The following is a 17116-nucleotide window of genomic DNA, read 5'->3' as shown; positions in this document are numbered from 1 at the left end:
AAAGCTGGAAGAAGTTAAGTAATTTACCCAGTCACATAGTCACTATGTATTAGAATCAGAATTCAAACTCATGTTTTCCTGGTTTGTGTCTTGATTCACTATACCAAACTGTCACCCAAAGAGTAATGGTCAAACTAAAGAGGGCTTCATAGTGGAGGACCTGCCTGGCAAAATTTGTTTTATTTCCTGTCTTCCTTTTTTTTTAAAAAAGGACTCATTTTTTTTTTTGTTTTTACATGGCAATGGGGTTAAGTAACTTGCCCAAGGTTATACAGCTAGGTAATTATTAAGAATCTGAGGCTTAAAAAAGCACTCCTCTTGATAAGTTTTTTGCCCTGCATCCAAAATTAACTGTCCCATACAAGACTGAGCCATAGACTTGGCCCATACAATTAAGCTTGGGCCAGGTATATGTGTTCAACCTTTCACAATCAGAGATGAGGCGCACTTCTGCCTTCTCTACCTTCTCTTGCAAAACAGTCACCTAGGAAGAAAAAGAAATGAATCCTACATCAAGCCTCTGTCTATCTTCCATAAGCTTGATGTGGCACAGGAGAAAGAAGAAAGGTCTTAGATTCAGAAGATCTGAGTTCAAAACACACCCTAGTGGGGCGGCTAGGTGGCACAGTGGATAGAGCACTTGGCCTAGGAATCAGGAGTACCTGGGTTCAAATCTGACCTCAGACACTTAATAATTATTTAGCCGTGTGACCTTGGGCAAGCCACTTAACCCCATTGCCTTGAAAAATCTAAAAAAAAACCACACACTTTAGGTTCTTAAAAGGTATTGAAGTATAGTCAAGTCACAACTTCTCAATGTCCCCTCCCTAAAATAGGACTGATAGTATTTTTACCACATGCCTCATGGGGCTGCTATGATGAAAACACTTCACAAATTTTACCATGTCAATGTGAGCTATTATCATTATTGTTATTGTTTTTATCAACAGAACATGAAAAATGAAATATACAGACCAAAAGAGCAATTTATACAATCACAACAATATTATGCAGCTAATTGATTTTGAAAGACTTAGGAACTCTGATCAACACAATAAGCAACCATAATTACAAAGGATTCATGATGAAATACATTGCTCACCTCCATAGAGAGTTGAGGAATTCAGAATAAAAATTGAAGAACATTTCTTTCTTTTATTTTTTGGAAGTGGCTAAGATGGTAATTTCTTTTGCAACACTTCACATATTTATAACGGGTTTTGTTTTTCTGCCTTCTCAATGGATGGAGGAAAGGAAGGAAAAAGAGAAAGAATCCAGAACTGAAAACAAAATATAATTGAATTTTTAAAAATTGTCAGACCAGAAGCCAGTTAATAAGTTAGAGATGTCTTTGCTCTTGTTTCTGCCCTTCATCCTCATTGATTTAAAGATAGCAATAACAAGTGTTTCTGCTCAAAAAAGATTAGATCTTGTGGTCAGCATATTCAATATTTCATACCTGTCCTCACAAGGCAATATTTTCTACCTTTAAGAGTTCCATCCAGAGGCAGCTGGGTGGTGCAGTAGATAGGACACTGGCCCTGCAGTCAGGAGGACTTGAGTTCAAATTTGAACTCAGACTTGTAACTTGATGCTTACTAGTTGTGTGACTTTGGGCAAGTTATATATCCTCAATGCCTTGCAAAAAAAAAAAAAAATTCCATCCAAGGGTTCTCTATGCCTATGAAATAATGAAATCTCACTCCCTTAAGGTAATAAGGTCAGAACTGGCTTCCTTGGGGTTTTTCTATAAGAAGACAGAGTCATCTGAGATTACAGCAAAGCCCAAATAATCTGCTTTAAAACTTGACTATACAGCCCTACAAGTAAAAAAAACTACATTTGTAGAAAGATTTCATAAATTCTGGACTTTAGGGTCCCATTCCCATGAGGATCTTCTCTTTCTGCCCTTAATTCAGTCTAAGTCCCCACAGAGTTAAATTCAAAAAAATTCTGCAGAGAAAAATTGAAGCAGTATAAAGCTGACATAGGGACTGACATATTCATCATATAGGCTATCCTTGGACTCGGAGCAAATCCTCAGGTCAAAGAGCATCTGTTGATTTTCTGTAGTTGGAACTTGAAGAAAACAAACAAAAAGAAATTCTATTATCCCCAACTGAGAGAGTAAAGCAAAACATCTTACCTTTTTTACCAGGTTTTAATGAAAACCCATAGCATCCCTTTAACAAGCAGCAACATGACTTAGGTAGAGCACTGATCTCAGAGTAAGAAAGTCCCAGATTTAAGTCAGGCCTCTGATATATACTGGCTGTGTGACCCTGGGCAAGCCACTTAAACCTCTCAGTGTTCTAGGCAATTCTTTAAGACTATAAATCACAAAGAAGGTGCCAGTGTGCTCTACTGCAGACAGTTGCTTTTTATGAACTTCCCACTAATGAAATCACACACACACACACACACACACACACACACACACACACACATCTCTTTTCCAAAGTAGATACCTTTTAGAAATATTACCAAGATAGATGTTTTAATAATGATTCTTACAGGAAAGATTTTTTTTAATTTCATGTTATTAAAAAGCAAAACATATAAATTAATATCTAATTTGTGCCACATATATACTGTCTCCATCTATAACAGAGTTGCTCTTCTCCAGTTTCATCTTTAACAATTCAAAGATTATATATCTTGCTGTTGAGGTTCAATTATCTCAGGGATAACATATATATGTGTATGTGTGTGTACCAATTTTTTTTTAATTCTTCTGAAATATCAACTAAGTCTAAACTACTTCCTTTCCTATTAATCCAGGTATTTTTTCTTCTCTTCCAATTCATTCAGCAAAACAGCTTTCTGAGCCGAAAGGCCTGGATAGCCTCCCCATGAATTACATTCTGTAAGGAAGGATCCTACATATGCATCAGCCTTTTGCCAGCTGCAGTTGATTGTCGATGGGATATAAGGAATCTTATAGCTCTAAGGACATTTTTCTCAGTCAATGCTAAGAACCAATTCTAAGATTGTACCTAACTCACAAAAGCATTTACTATATACTATATGCTGTTAAGGGGAATAAAGAAATTTAAGATCCAATTACTGCCTTCAGTAAGTTTATTATCTTAGTGGGGAGTGAAAAAAAGATAAATGGCAATCCAAAGGGAAATGAGTAGTGGGGTTGGCATAATGAAATTCATGAAGAATCAATAAATGATTACTCCTGGTACTTTAAGTTCAGAGGAAGGAATCATAATGACTACCAATAAATTTCAATGACTCCATGAGGTAGACACTATTATCCCCATTTGACAGATAAGAAAACTGAGGTTCACAGTAATAAATTGACTGACCCATGATCACATAACTAGCAAAGGTCAAAAGCAGTATTCCACTCAGATCTTTCTGAATCACTTTGGACAGCAAGTGGATCAGATTCCATGAAGTAGGTAAGACTTGAACTGGATCCTGAACAGGATTTCCTTCACTGAAGAAGAAATGTAGTCTGTGATATCAAGATTTCTACTAGGAGAGGGGGAAGAGACAGGGTGAGGAGGAAGACCAATATAGGCAAAAGATATTCAGGGGACAGGAAACAGATCAACTTGTTGCAGATATCAATGATTTATATGAGAGATTAAAATGCAAAGATCATCTTCATTTAATATTTCCTTAGAACCAATACTAGGGTCTCTACAGAATAAAGAACAAGGAGAAGAACAGAATTGGGGGTGAGATGGACCAACACTGGTCTTTGACCAGATAAAACCAATGTAATTTGACAAAAGTCTTTTAAGATATTTCCATTTGGGGTGGCTAGGTGGTGTAGTGGATAAAGCACCGGCCTTGGAGTCAGGAATACCTGGGTTCAAATACAGTCTCAGACACTTAATAATTACCTAGCTGTGTGGCCTTGGGCAAAGCCACTTAACCTTTGCCTTTCAAAAAAAAACCTAAAAAAAAAGATATTTCCATTGATTATTTGGTTTAAGAAGATTTCTTAGAGTGGTACAATTTAGGAAAAATGAAAGGGAAAATCTGTAAAATGAGGGAATTAGTTTAGTTAACCTCTAAGGCCACTTTCTCAGCAGTAAATCTACTATCAACATCCTGAAAGAAGAGCAGAGATATAACCAGTTTCAAACTCCATAGTTCACCCTAATTGTCTGGGAGTGGGTTTTTTTTCTTTTTTTTTAGGTTTTTTACAAAGCAATGGAATTAAGTGGCTTGCCCAAGGCCACTCAGCTACGTAATTATTAAGTATCTGATGCTGGATTTGAACTCAGGTACTCTTGACTCCAGGGCTGGTGCTCTATCCACTGCACCACTGAGCTGCCCCATGTTTGTTTCTTTAATTGGAGGCAAAAGGAGTTAAGTGACTTACCCAGGTCACACATTTAGTAAATATCTAAGGCCACATTTGAACTCAGATCCTCTTCACTCCAGAGCTGGTACTCTATTCACCTCACCATACAGCTGCCCCCTTAATTGTCAACAAAAACATGAGACAAGGAAGAGAATTAAGGAATATACAAGAGAACCATGTAGTAAAGAGTCAATGAATACTAACTGGGGAGGAGGCAGAGCTGACTTCATTAATGCTATAAATTTTGACCAAACCTAAATGTGAATGCTAAACAATTCATCATCACCCGTTAAAAGTGACTCTGAATTGAAAATAAGTGCATAATTATAATCACCATACTTAGTCCTAGAGAAGAGTTGGGAAAATTCATCACACTCCTATCTTTGCAGAGGTAAAAGACTTCAGGTATGGAATATTGCATCTACTATTAAATATTATGGCTGTGTTGGTTGGGTTTGATGAGTTGGTTTTTCTTTTTTATTTCTTTTCAATCTATTATAAATAATAGTTCACTAGGGAAGAAAAATGGAAGGGAAGGGATATGTTCATAAATAAAGATTATGTAAAAAACAAGAGTTAAAATAAGGTTGTTTGTTGTTTGTTTTTTTTTTTAAGAAAATATTCCTCCACATTCCACCACAGAGTCTGTCTTTTTTTTTATTGTTGTTCAGTGTGAGTTCTGGAAATTAGTGAGCATTTAATTATATATAAATGACTTAGCTATCACCCCACTTCATCTTTACAGTCTGGTTTTTCTAAACCCAAAGATTCAAAGCAACATCTGTTAACTCCTTGTGTCTCTATTACTGTGATCCACCCACTATTTGCAAAAGAAGTTGCCTATACAGAAAAGTCTGGCCCAATATGGTTTAAGCAGCTGTGTTTTCAGAAGATAAGAGAACGCTGTGTGTCCTGGACACTGTGTTATCTCAAAGAGAAATATTCAGAAATATACAAGAATTCAGCTTGGCCGTGGGAAGACATAGTGAAGGTAATTAAGTGGATGGAAACAATTCACCCAAATTCAAAAATATCCTGAATGCCAAGTTGCTGGTCACCATGAACCTAAAAAAAGTTTTACAAGTAAACACTAAATTATATAGTTGTGACATTGCTACTGTTTCCAAACAGAAATAAGACAGTTGGCTGAGTCATCAAAACTGAACATCTAACTTCCCATGAAATATGAGATTAAGAATAAAATGGGGAGGAGTAGACAGTGACATCCTTTTAACCAAATAGCTCAAAAGTTTTATCTTCTCTTCTGTCATTTTTCTACAAAGAACTTAACTGTCTTTTGTATCTGGGGAACCCTTTGGCAATCTGGTGGAAATCTCTGGGGGCCTTTCCCAAAATAGTATTTTTAAATGTATAAAATAAAACCTGTAAGACTAGAAATGATGTTTTTGTCCTTCATTCTTGAGAAGACCAAGATATCAGGGACTTAGTACAGCAACCCCCCTCCCTCAAATCCTGTTGGATTTGAGGGAGGGGGGTGCTGTACCAAGTCACCAGCCTCACTTTCTCCTCCAAAGTCATCTGGATCCAGTGACCAGTCAAGAATCAGAATGACTGGAGATGGTCCTGGATGCATGGCAATCAGGGTTAAGTGACTTGCCCTAGGTCACACAGCTTGTAAGAGTCAACCATCAGAGGCCAGATTCTAACTCCTATCCTCCTGACTCCAAGGCCAGTGCTCCATCCCCTGCATCACCTGGCTGCCCTAGTACTAGAAAGGTAACTAATTATATTGAAATACCACTATCAAAAAATTTTAAAAAAAACAGGTCACATCTGGTTATAGATAATTCTTCTAATATTAACATTTTAAACTATTAACCTCTCAAATCAGTAATTCAATCTTTAACACATTTCTGTCAATCTCACCCAATCCACAAATCATTTATAAGTCCCTCTTGTCTGAAGAGACTGTACTAAGCTTAGAGAGACCCATGACTTACATCAAATTTTGGATTTTTCTCTAATATGCGACCAGTTATTGAGAAACAATCACTTTGACTTATCCTAATTCTACTTAGAAATTCTTCTTAAAATTCATAGTTCTCTCTAAATAGATTTTGTATAGGACCTATAGATGTGGGGGGTTCCCATCCTAGTGCTCAAGAAAATAATATCAGTTACACAAAAGCCTGAAGAATGGACCAGAAATTTAACCCACTTGGACAAGTATTCTTCAATACCTCTGAATTTTTTTAAGCCAAATTAGAAGTTCATCCAAATAAGGTCCTAAAATCAAAATCAGTCATAATTTTAAGGGACAGCAGCATTTTTGAACAATTTTCTGAATTATTAATCTCTTTTTTTCATAGGAATTGACATCCTAGACTTAAATATGTTCCTCATATAGATGTGTAAGCTTCTGGTAGCTATCATATCATAGCAACCTGCCATGCATTCTCAACTATATGCAAACTTCCAAAATCCAGTTTGCAGACCTAATTTTGAAACTCTCCATTCTTGTCACCTGATTTAGACATGAATGAATTCAATTCTACCAATGCCAGGGCTATCCATTCCATGCTGAAGACATGACAAGTTAAGTAAAGCATCTGGGAAAGAATTTATCTAGATATTCTCTGAGAATTCTTCCATCTTTGAGATTCTATGATTCTAATTTTTATTAGAATAATAAAATAAAAAATAAAAGTTAAAGTTTTCTCCCATGTCACTAAATGAGAGAATTCCAACCAATTTCTCAGTGATTAAAATACAATCCACAGATGGGTTTTATGATTTGTTATAGGGTCAAGTGTAAATCCAAAGACCTGAACCCATTCACCTTCTCTCCCCTCACTAAAACTGCTATAGCGTTCCTTTTCACCACTGTCTGATCTCTAATAAATAAGCATCATATTACTGAATATATAGTGGTAGAGTCTGTGCAGGATCCTAAGAGAAGGAAAAAGAGGATCCAGAGAACATCTCTTTCTGCAATCTATTCAGTCTTATTAATAGTTTGCTAGCAACCTCAGAAATTTTCACCTCTGTTCAACAATATTTTCAGGCATATTTCTGACCTCCTATATACTGTGAAAATGAAGGAGACTGATCTATAAGATGTCCTCAAGAGGATCTTTGAAATAACAGATGATTATGGTCTTTAAACTAAATATCCTCAGTGATCTCATTTCTAATAAGCAGCTGTTCCGATCTTTAACTTGGGAAAGATGATCAAGGCTTATACCCTGGGTAGGAAATTTAGAAGGCAAAAACACAGTCTTTAAAGATATTACTTCTCCTGCCTGCCCTGCCCTTGTAGCAGCATCTTCTTCCCAAGATCACTTCTGACCCCTTTAATAACTTAGAGGCCTCGTAGTAAACTAGGATATGCTTCTCCTATTTAACTAAATCCTAAGTAACTCTCCTCTCCCCCCTCCCAAGCTATCTCTCTCTGTCTCTTCATCTCTTTCTGTCTGTCTGTCTGTCTGTCTGTCTGTCTCTCTCTCTGTCTCTGTTACACACACACACACACACACACACACACACACACACACACACACACACACACACAGCCTTGCCCCAGGTGCTCTGAGGACATAACTAATTATTTGCCCTAGAGTTACTGAAATAATTACTCCCTTGTGGACACTAGCACTGAAAGAAAAGCAAAAACTACCATTTCTCAGCCCTGAAGTCAAGGGTGTGTTTTTAAACAAGATATACTTGTTCTCAGTTCATTCATTTTTACATATATATACCCACATACCACTCCTTTTGCAGATTGTTTGATGTTTGCATAACAATCAGAAAAAGATAGTGCAATTGTTCTTAATAGTGCCAGATCCGAGTACTGTAACCTAATGATCTGATAGCCATTTACACTACCTGGTACAATTTGAATCTTTAAAACCTTATTTTAATGCACTTGGAGATACTGATGAGAATAGGAAACTTTGCTTAATAACTCATTAGGTACTGGTCCAAAATCATTTGATTTTGTTCAATCTGTGTGACAGAGAAGGTATATTGATACAGGAATCATTTGAACTTAGGTTCAAGTCTTATCTGTGATGCTTTCTACTCCTTTAGAGGTAGAGCAAATTACTTCTTAGCTTCCTCATCTGTAAAATGAAGGGGACTGGAAAAGGTCCTTTCTCCCCCTCTAAATAACTTAATTATGGAAGCACAAAACTGGAAAGTTGGAAGAAAGTCAAGTAGCCAACTCCTAATTCAACCTGAAAAAGTTTACAGCACTGCCAACAATTGATTAAAAATCTTTAATAATGGAGAATCCACTAATCCCCAAGGTAAACTCTCCCTTTTGGTTTTCTTAGAGCAAACTAGAATCAGGGAGCCAAATGGATGATAGGCTTCCTCATAGACCAAAATCTCTCAAACCCCTGGTAATAAGTATACAGTGATAAATTTCAGTTCTCAATCCTCCTCATTTAATTTCTCTTGGTAGATGTTTCTCCATCCATAGATATAAATTTACCATTGACAGAAGTGAGAGCATGCTCATTAAGTTTCTAGTTGACAAGATTTTGAATGAAGTTGTTAATGCCTTTGAGGATGAAAATAAAAATGGAGGGAACAAAGAGGTAGAATAAAAATAAAATGAAGACCAAAATATTAGAATCTTACTTTAATAAGGTTCATTGTTAAAGATAGTAACATGGCACAATGGAAAAAAACACTGACCCTAGAGTTGGAAAAATAGAGTTCACAGGCTTCTTTTATATTTACTAGCAATAATAGCAAGCAGCTAGGTGGTCTAGTGAATAGAGCACCAGGGTTGGAGAAGGGATGACTTATTTTTCTGAGTTCAAATCCAGCCTCAGATACTTACTAGTTGTGTGACCTTGTGCAAGTCACTTAAACGTATTTCATTCAATTTTCTTATCTGTAAAATGAGCTGGAGATGGAAATGGCAAACCACTCCAGTGTCTTTGCTAAGAAAACCCCAAAGGGGATCACAGAGAGTTGTATACAATTGATCAACAAGAAATAACAGATAGCTATCCACCTCCTGACAAAGAAGTAATGAGGTCAAGTGTAGAAGGAGGCAAACATTTTTGGATATCTACAATGTGGTTATTTGTTTTCCTTGGCTTTGTTACAAAGATTTTGCTTTTCTCTTTTTTGCTCTATTAAGAAGGAGTAATAGAGAAGGAGCAAGGATCTAAGGATAAGACTACAAGGAAGGCGGGGGGAGCAAAGAGAGTCATTGAAAACACAGAAGAACAGAAGGAAAACCTGAAGGAACCACCAAAAAAATAGGACAGCTTTGAAAGTTACAGGTGGAATTTATTAGTTTAAAAAAAATTACATTTGCAATTTTATGTTTTACAATGCTCTCTTTCTCTTCTACTGTTTTAGAAGTGCTATTTATGTTAGCTAAATTCAGAATATCATAGAGGAAAAACAGAGAAAAATATAATCAGGGGTAGTATTGCAAAGTGATTTAAAAATGTTATCTTATCCAATCCTCACATCAACAAAGTAAATGCTATTAGTCTCCATTTTATAGATAAGATATCTGAAGCTAAGAAAATTCATTTATCGAAGATCATTCACAATTACCTAATATCTTAAGCAGGGTTCAAACTCAGACCCATTTCTGTCTACAAATCCTCATTCTGGTCATCATATCACCTAGTTGCCTCTCCTTCTTGGGTCACTTTGAATAAGTCATCTCATGTCTCTGAATTAAAATTTCCTCATTTATAAAATGAAGGGATTAGACTAGATGGTCTTTAAAATATCTTTCAGAAATGTGAACTAGGAACTATAAACCTGAATGTGCCTATTCTAAATTAATTTATATCTATCCAATCCCCTGGGGCCATCTTGCCAATGTACCACTTCTCCCTTTCTATAACAGGATATATCTAATTCAGATACCTGAGTCAGATATCAGGAAATCATGACTCCAGTAATCCCCTGAGTTGTCTTCATTGTCCATTAAGTGAATGCAAAACTAACAGCATTAACTGTTCTAGTATACTTCCAGAAAGTAGAGGCAAAGGATATTAAAGGATGATTAAGGTCTATAGACATGTAGTGGATGGGAATGGGATGAGGCAGACTCCTGGAAGATATCCAAAATTTAGGGAGATTGGCAAGTCAATAAACCTAATTGCCAATTCAGTTCATTTTTGCAACACCTAAAGCCCAAATATTAATATTAACATTAGTCAAATAAACATGAATCATTAAGAATTAAATGTTAAATATTTCAAATATCTCAAAGAATGAAATTGTGCATTAATTAGGATTAAAATTGTATCATAGATCCCAGCAATTGTTAATATTTGCTATTCTTTGATTATAATAATGTTAGTAATAATAAACATTCATGTAACTCAACAAGCTTTGCCAAGCACTTTAAATAAATTATCTCATCTGATCCTCATAACTCTATGTGGTGATAATAATAGCAAATATTTATATATGTATATAACATAATATTATTATATATGTCACATATTATATATAACACATTAATATATAACACACATGAACTAGGAATTATGCCAAGTGATTTGCAATAATTATTTTATTTGATTCTCACAACAATCCTGGAATATAGGTGATGTTATTATCCCATTTTACAACTAAGAAAACTGAAGCTGAGAGAATGTTAGGTTCCTTGTCCAAGGTCATATGACTAGTAAATATCTGAGGCAAGATTTAAACTCATGTGTTCCTTCCTCCACATCCTGCATTCCATCCTCTATACAATTTATATTCCACCCTCCTACCTTGATGATGCAAATTTAGCAATAATGTGGCTAATTTTTGCTTGTTCTTTTACAGTTCATTCAAATATTCTTTGAATAGCTATTATGTTTGCAAAGCATCATACTAGATGATGTATTAACTGGATTAGCAGGGATAGGCAAGAGGAGAAGAGACTGGCAGCATTTGGAAAACAAGAAAATATATCCCACGGAAATCATTCAAAAAGAAAGAAAAAGTATTTTGTACCAAAGATACCAGTAACAATGATACAATAGCCAAACCTACAAAAAAGAAATAACTCCCCCCCAAAAAAATTATATTGTTATGAAACAATATATAATTAGTTATTTGAAATAAGTAAGAAGACAGAAGTATGTAAAATAATATTAAAACAATTATTGATGTTAATGTTAAACCAAAAAAATTATGAAGGTAATAAAATGCAAAAGAAATTGGAGTAAATATATAGCTTACTATTCACGAACTTTTATTTTTGTTAATTTTTTTATTGCAACATAAGCAGAACAAAAATATTTTTATGGCCAATTGTCAGATTAGCCAGCCTTCATATAACAATGTTATCTTGAGTTTTTAGGACATTATAACATCTATGCTGAAGGCAACATGCTCATCTCAACCAAGACTTTTATGATAAACATTTGCACTTAAAAAAAAGTCCTTAGCCCAAAGATTCCTTAATAGACAGGTTTATAATGATATTAATGTATCTCTGAGCTATAATCTTCAGGATAGAAAGCATCTCTCTAATAAGAAACAATACTATCTAATGTCTCTCTTTGATAACATAGCTATTAGCCCATTAAATTCAATAAAACAAAATCTGTAAACAGTAAGGACAAAATTAATTGGTAAATTCTTTTTTGAAGTTAAAAAAGAGAAAACTAATTCAAATCATCTCTCATTAATCTAGTACATTTTATGTATATTTAAATAAATATGATCCTCAAAAATTGATGGAGACAGACCATAAGAAGGAATTGGGCAAAAGAACAGCAAGTTGTTGATATTCCTAACTATATGATAATGCATAATTTATAACCAGGTTCCAGGAAATATGATGCTCTTTTTAAAAACATGTTGTCCCACATCTGCAGCTGAGTTTCTGTTTTGCATCTCTTTACAAGCATTTCTTACCATTGTTCTGAGACTGATACAGCCTAGCAGATGCTTTGTAGATTTTCCCACCTGAACATCAGACTGAAAATTTCAGGAAGAATGTACTTTACTTGAGGTCAATGACCCACTATATAATAAGGTTTGAAGCCTTTTTGTTTTAATTCTCCCTAATAACAATCCAATCTAAATAATCCAGAATATTTGGTGCATTTCACTGAAAAGTCAAAAACCATCCAGGGAGGAAGTGGACGTTTTTCAGGTCATTCAGGAAAGATATTTATTATTTAAGTATTAATTCAACTAGAATAAAATAGACAGATGTGTCAATAAGCTAACTCAACTCAGATTATTAGCTAGGAGCTTTACAAAGATTTAATAATTATACTATTTAGGAATTTAGTAACCATTTTAGAAGTTGAGAAGAATTTTTAAATTGTCACATAGAAACACATTCACATAGATATAGAGAGATGTCAGCTCAATGAAATACCAAATTCTAGTTAATGCCATAGTCAGGAAAAAATTAGCAATTATTTAGAGTATGCAAATGATATAGATATAGATGTAGACATATTCCTAAATCTCTGTGTTTAAATTATACCTTTGACCTTGACTATAATCTTTAACAAAGGAAAGATTAGTGGTATTTCCATGTCGTGCTTGAATTCTTGTATTTTTAATATCAGTTCAAGGAAGAGCATTACATATACACAAACACAAACATGAGATAAAAGAGAAGGGGTTAATGGAACAAATATTCAGTAAGTGCTTAACATGTACACTGTATTAAGACTTTTACAAATATTATCTCATTTGATTCTCAAAACAATACTCAGAAGTATTATTGTCTATTATTATCCTCATTTCACAGTTGAAGAAACTGAGGCAAGAGATATTAAATGACTTGACTAGGGTCATCCAGTTAATAAGTATTTGAGGCTACATTTGAACTCATATCTCCTTGATTCTGGGCCCACTTACCTACCCATATATACCATGCCTCCTACCTGCCTCTTAGATAGATTAATGATAGATAGATACATAGATGGATAGAAAGATTGATTAAGATAGTCAGTTAGATGACTATGCAATATATACACATACATATCTATACCTGCATGCATGTATATTTTTATATATACATATAAATATATATATATATGTATGTATATACATATATGGCACAGTGGATAGAGCACTGGACTTGGAATCAAGAGGATGGGAGTTCAAATCCAGCCTCTGAAATTTACTAGTTGTGTGACCTTGGGCAAGTCACTTAACAGTAATTGCCTCTCATCCAGGGCCATCTCCAGTGGTCCTGATTCATATCTGGCCACTGGATTCAGATGGCTCTGGAGGAGGAAGTAAGGCTGATGACTCAGCACGGCATCCCACACCCAAATCCAATTTATATGCTTGTCATGGCATCACCTCCTGATGTCATGGTTTCTTCAAAAATGAAGGATGGGGCAGGTAGGTGGCCCAGAGGATAGAGCACCAGCCCTGGAGTAAGGATGATCTGAGTTCAAATCCAGCCTCAGATACTTAATAATTGCCTAGCTGTGTGACCTTGGGCAAGTCACTTAACCCCATTGCCTTAAATTAAAAAAATTTTAAATAGTAATTACCTAGTTGTGTGATCTTGGGCAAGTCACTTAACCCCATTGCCTTGCCCAAAATGTAGGACAAACATTACTTAGATGTAGATATAGTTTCACCCTCCTAAGCTTGACATTGCTATAAGAAGAAATGAAATTAATCTAACAATTTGCTTTGCATAAATTCATGTTTGCATTAAATATGCTTCTCTGTATTTATAAATCCATTTGTAATGACATTCCATTTATATCTTCAGGTCCAATAAAGTGCTCTGGCAGTAAGCACTTCAGAATTTGGTTCCTACCTATTCTTCCAAGTTTATTTCACATTATACTAAAACTGTTATATAAATAGGAAAAATTGAAGAAAAAAATAGACCAAGAAACACTACTGATGAAAATTTAAAGGGATTGTCTAGAAAGTTCAGACTTTTTTATGAACTGAAATGAATTCACTTACATATAAATCCTTGCAAACATGTTCAACTAGTTGTCCTGATACTTAATATTAAGTTTATGACACATCCAGAAAAATAAAAGGACTTTTTAAAATCTTTGCAAAATTGCAACTGCTTTGTTCTCACAGCTTTGCTGATCTTTGTTCCTCTGCGAGCTGCTATTTCTTTCCACACCCACTTGGTGACCTGACCTGATTCTATTCTAGTGCTCCTACTTGCCTTTCAGGTATTAGGTCTTTCTTATCCAAAGATCACAGAGCTAAAAATGTGTCCTCATAGAAACCCTGGGTTCTCTTCAGGAAACTCTGGCATATGCAGACACAGACATTACTCATTGGCACGGGGCCATCGCTTTTATTATCTGCTCACTGCACCCATTCCTTCTTTCTCCCCCTCTCTGCTGTCTTTCTAAATCTGGCTGCCGAGGTGATTATGCTGGAAAAGTCTGGCTGGTATCTGAATCCAAAGCTATGCTGCGAAGAGTCTTCCCCACACCCCCAAGCATCTGGATGCTAATTTATTTCCCCAGTGATCTCTTTTCAAGTTCTGCTGTCAGCTCCATTACCACTGAATTTTTAGGGTTGAAAGGGATATTGGAGACCACCTAGTCCAACCCGTACCTTATGTAGGAATCCAATTCTACAATATCCAAAACTCTTAGCTGTTTATAAGTTTGTCTGTTAGATCAATTCCTGCAATGGCTATTCCACTAATCCAAAAGATGCCAGCTGTCATGGTACCTCCCTTACATTTATGAATAAATCCCTGGGGGATGCCAGGGAACTGAATGGAAAAATGAGCATGAGCTCTGGGACCTTTGCCCAGGGATCCAGAAGGAATCTGAGTCCATCCCCTTTGAGCTCCATGGCTCAGTCAGCCCACACTCTACTCAGCCTCCCACTGACATACCAGGTTTTTAATGTATGAATCATAAGTCAGACCTCACTGGCTTTCTGTTCTACAAGGACACAAGCAGAGTAACACAGCATTCCAATCCCATGGGTAGGACTTCTAAGAGCTGAGAAGTTGGGACATTTTTTTAAACTAACTTATTGATGTGCCTTTCATAAACCAGCATATAATTTTTTAAAATCCATTAATATAAAATTTCTCATTGTTTTTAGAGAATTCTTATAATTTCTTATTAGCAAATCCCAGAAGTGATTAACTTGAATTAGATAAAATAAAGAGAAGTTCAGTTATGTGCTTAGGGTTTAAACTGTATAGAGGGCATAGATGGATATCACTTCAAGACTCTGTAACCAGACTCCATCTATACCCTCTATACATCATGAAATTCAATAATGACTTTAGTCAAAAGAAGACAGACAGACAATTCCCAGCTCAAGGGCAAAGGGGGACTGAATTCACCCCAATAATGTATATATATGTATATACATATACATATATATTATATATATCCTTAACCAACTCAATTCAATATTTGTTAAGCACCTACTATAAAGTGAGGCTATATGCAGAGAGAAAAGTCTCTACCCTAAAGGAGATTATATTGTGCAGGTAGAATGTATACAAAAATAAGTAGATAGGAAATAACATAAAACTTTTTATTTTGGTTGGGGGAGGGAGAGACCAGAACTTTGAATTCCTTTAGGTTAGAACAAAGGCTTCAAGCTCATGGCTTTTGAACTAGATTAAAATATGACTGAGAGAGGGGGTAGCTAGGGTGGCGCAGTGGATAGAGCAGCAGCCCTGAGTCAGGAGGACCTGAGTTCAAATCTGTCCCCACACTTAATAAACCTTTCTATGTGGCCCTGAGCAAGTCACTTAACCCCACCACCACCACCACCACTGCTTTGGGGAAAAAATATAATTGAGAAATGTTTTTTTTTAATTAAAATATAATACAACACAGATAATGTTAATTTGTGATTTTCTAAATCAATATGTAGCCTGGGTTCGATTTAAGGTAACAACACTGGATTAGAGAACTCCTAAAGAACTTTCTCTATTGATACCTATTGGTCCCATCTCTACAATTCCTAGTCTTAGAGAATTTCAAGACAATTCAGAGGGAAAATGATTTGCCCAGAGTCACCTAACCAACATGTCTCAGAGGAGGGTCTTAAATCCATATTCTTGACTTCTAGGAAAGCTCTTTATACTCTGTGCTATGCAGTGTCTTGTTGAGTAAATAATACAAAATCATTTCAGGAAGAAAAAATTTTGTATAACTCAGAAATCTGGAAAGGACTCCCGTAGGACTGGCATCTGGAATGTGCTTTGAATGAGGCTAGGGATTTCAAATGACAGAGGTGAAGAGGGCTTGCATTCCAAACAGAAAATCACCCACACAAAGTTCCAAAAGAAGAGATGGAATGACAGGTATGAAGAATAGCTAGTGGGCAAGCTTGAGTGGACTAGAAACTACAAGAAAAGAAGCAACATGAAATCAATCAATCAAAAAATAACATTGGAAAGGCAACCAGATTGGGTATTAAATGCCAGGCTGAGGGCTTCATATCTTATCTTAGAAGCAACAAGAAAACACTGGAGATTTTTTTTTAATTTGGAGGTAGAATGATCAGATTTGTATTTTAAGAATATTAATTTGGAGACATCATGGAAGTTGGACTGGATAAGGGAGACCATTTCAGGAAATTTTATAATAGCCATAGACAATGTACTCATTCTCCTTTCTGCACAACCTTTCATAAAGTCTAAGGAATTTTAAAGGATTTTACTGGAAAGACAAAATAATATGTCTACAAATTTGTCCTTCTGGCATCTCTTGTTAGAACAATCAGGGTACAGATATTTAAGAGTTCTAGAAAGATCTGTGAAAGTAAGGTAAAATATTACTGGCTCATGTTCTTCTTCCAGCCAATAAAGAGGTTCCTATTATTTTACAAAATGAAAATCTATTC

General features: G+C 35.5%; 1 protein-coding gene across 17 annotated transcripts in view; it reads right to left on the bottom strand.

Annotated features, from left to right (window-relative positions):
- FRMD3 (FERM domain containing 3) overlaps positions 1–17116 on the bottom strand; it is a 329113-nt gene that overhangs the window by 194194 nt on the left and 117803 nt on the right. For 7 of the 17 annotated variants that reach the window (XM_074196656.1, XM_074196661.1, XM_074196653.1 and 4 more), the window contains 2 exons: positions 4349–4447; positions 1103–2079 (listed from right to left, as the gene is read on the bottom strand). The exons of 2 other annotated variants lie outside the window; for them this stretch is intronic. The gene's annotated coding sequence lies outside the window, so the exon portion shown is untranslated. 8 more of the 17 variants (XM_074196662.1, XM_074196665.1, XM_074196654.1 and 5 more) reach the window with 7 other exon arrangements.

Source organism: Macrotis lagotis, chromosome 8 (assembly GCF_037893015.1).
Source record: "Macrotis lagotis isolate mMagLag1 chromosome 8, bilby.v1.9.chrom.fasta, whole genome shotgun sequence".
Taxonomy (NCBI): domain Eukaryota; kingdom Metazoa; phylum Chordata; class Mammalia; order Peramelemorphia; family Peramelidae; genus Macrotis; species Macrotis lagotis.
The sequence above is the reverse complement of the archived record's forward strand: the minus strand, read 5'-3'. Positions and strand labels throughout refer to the sequence as shown.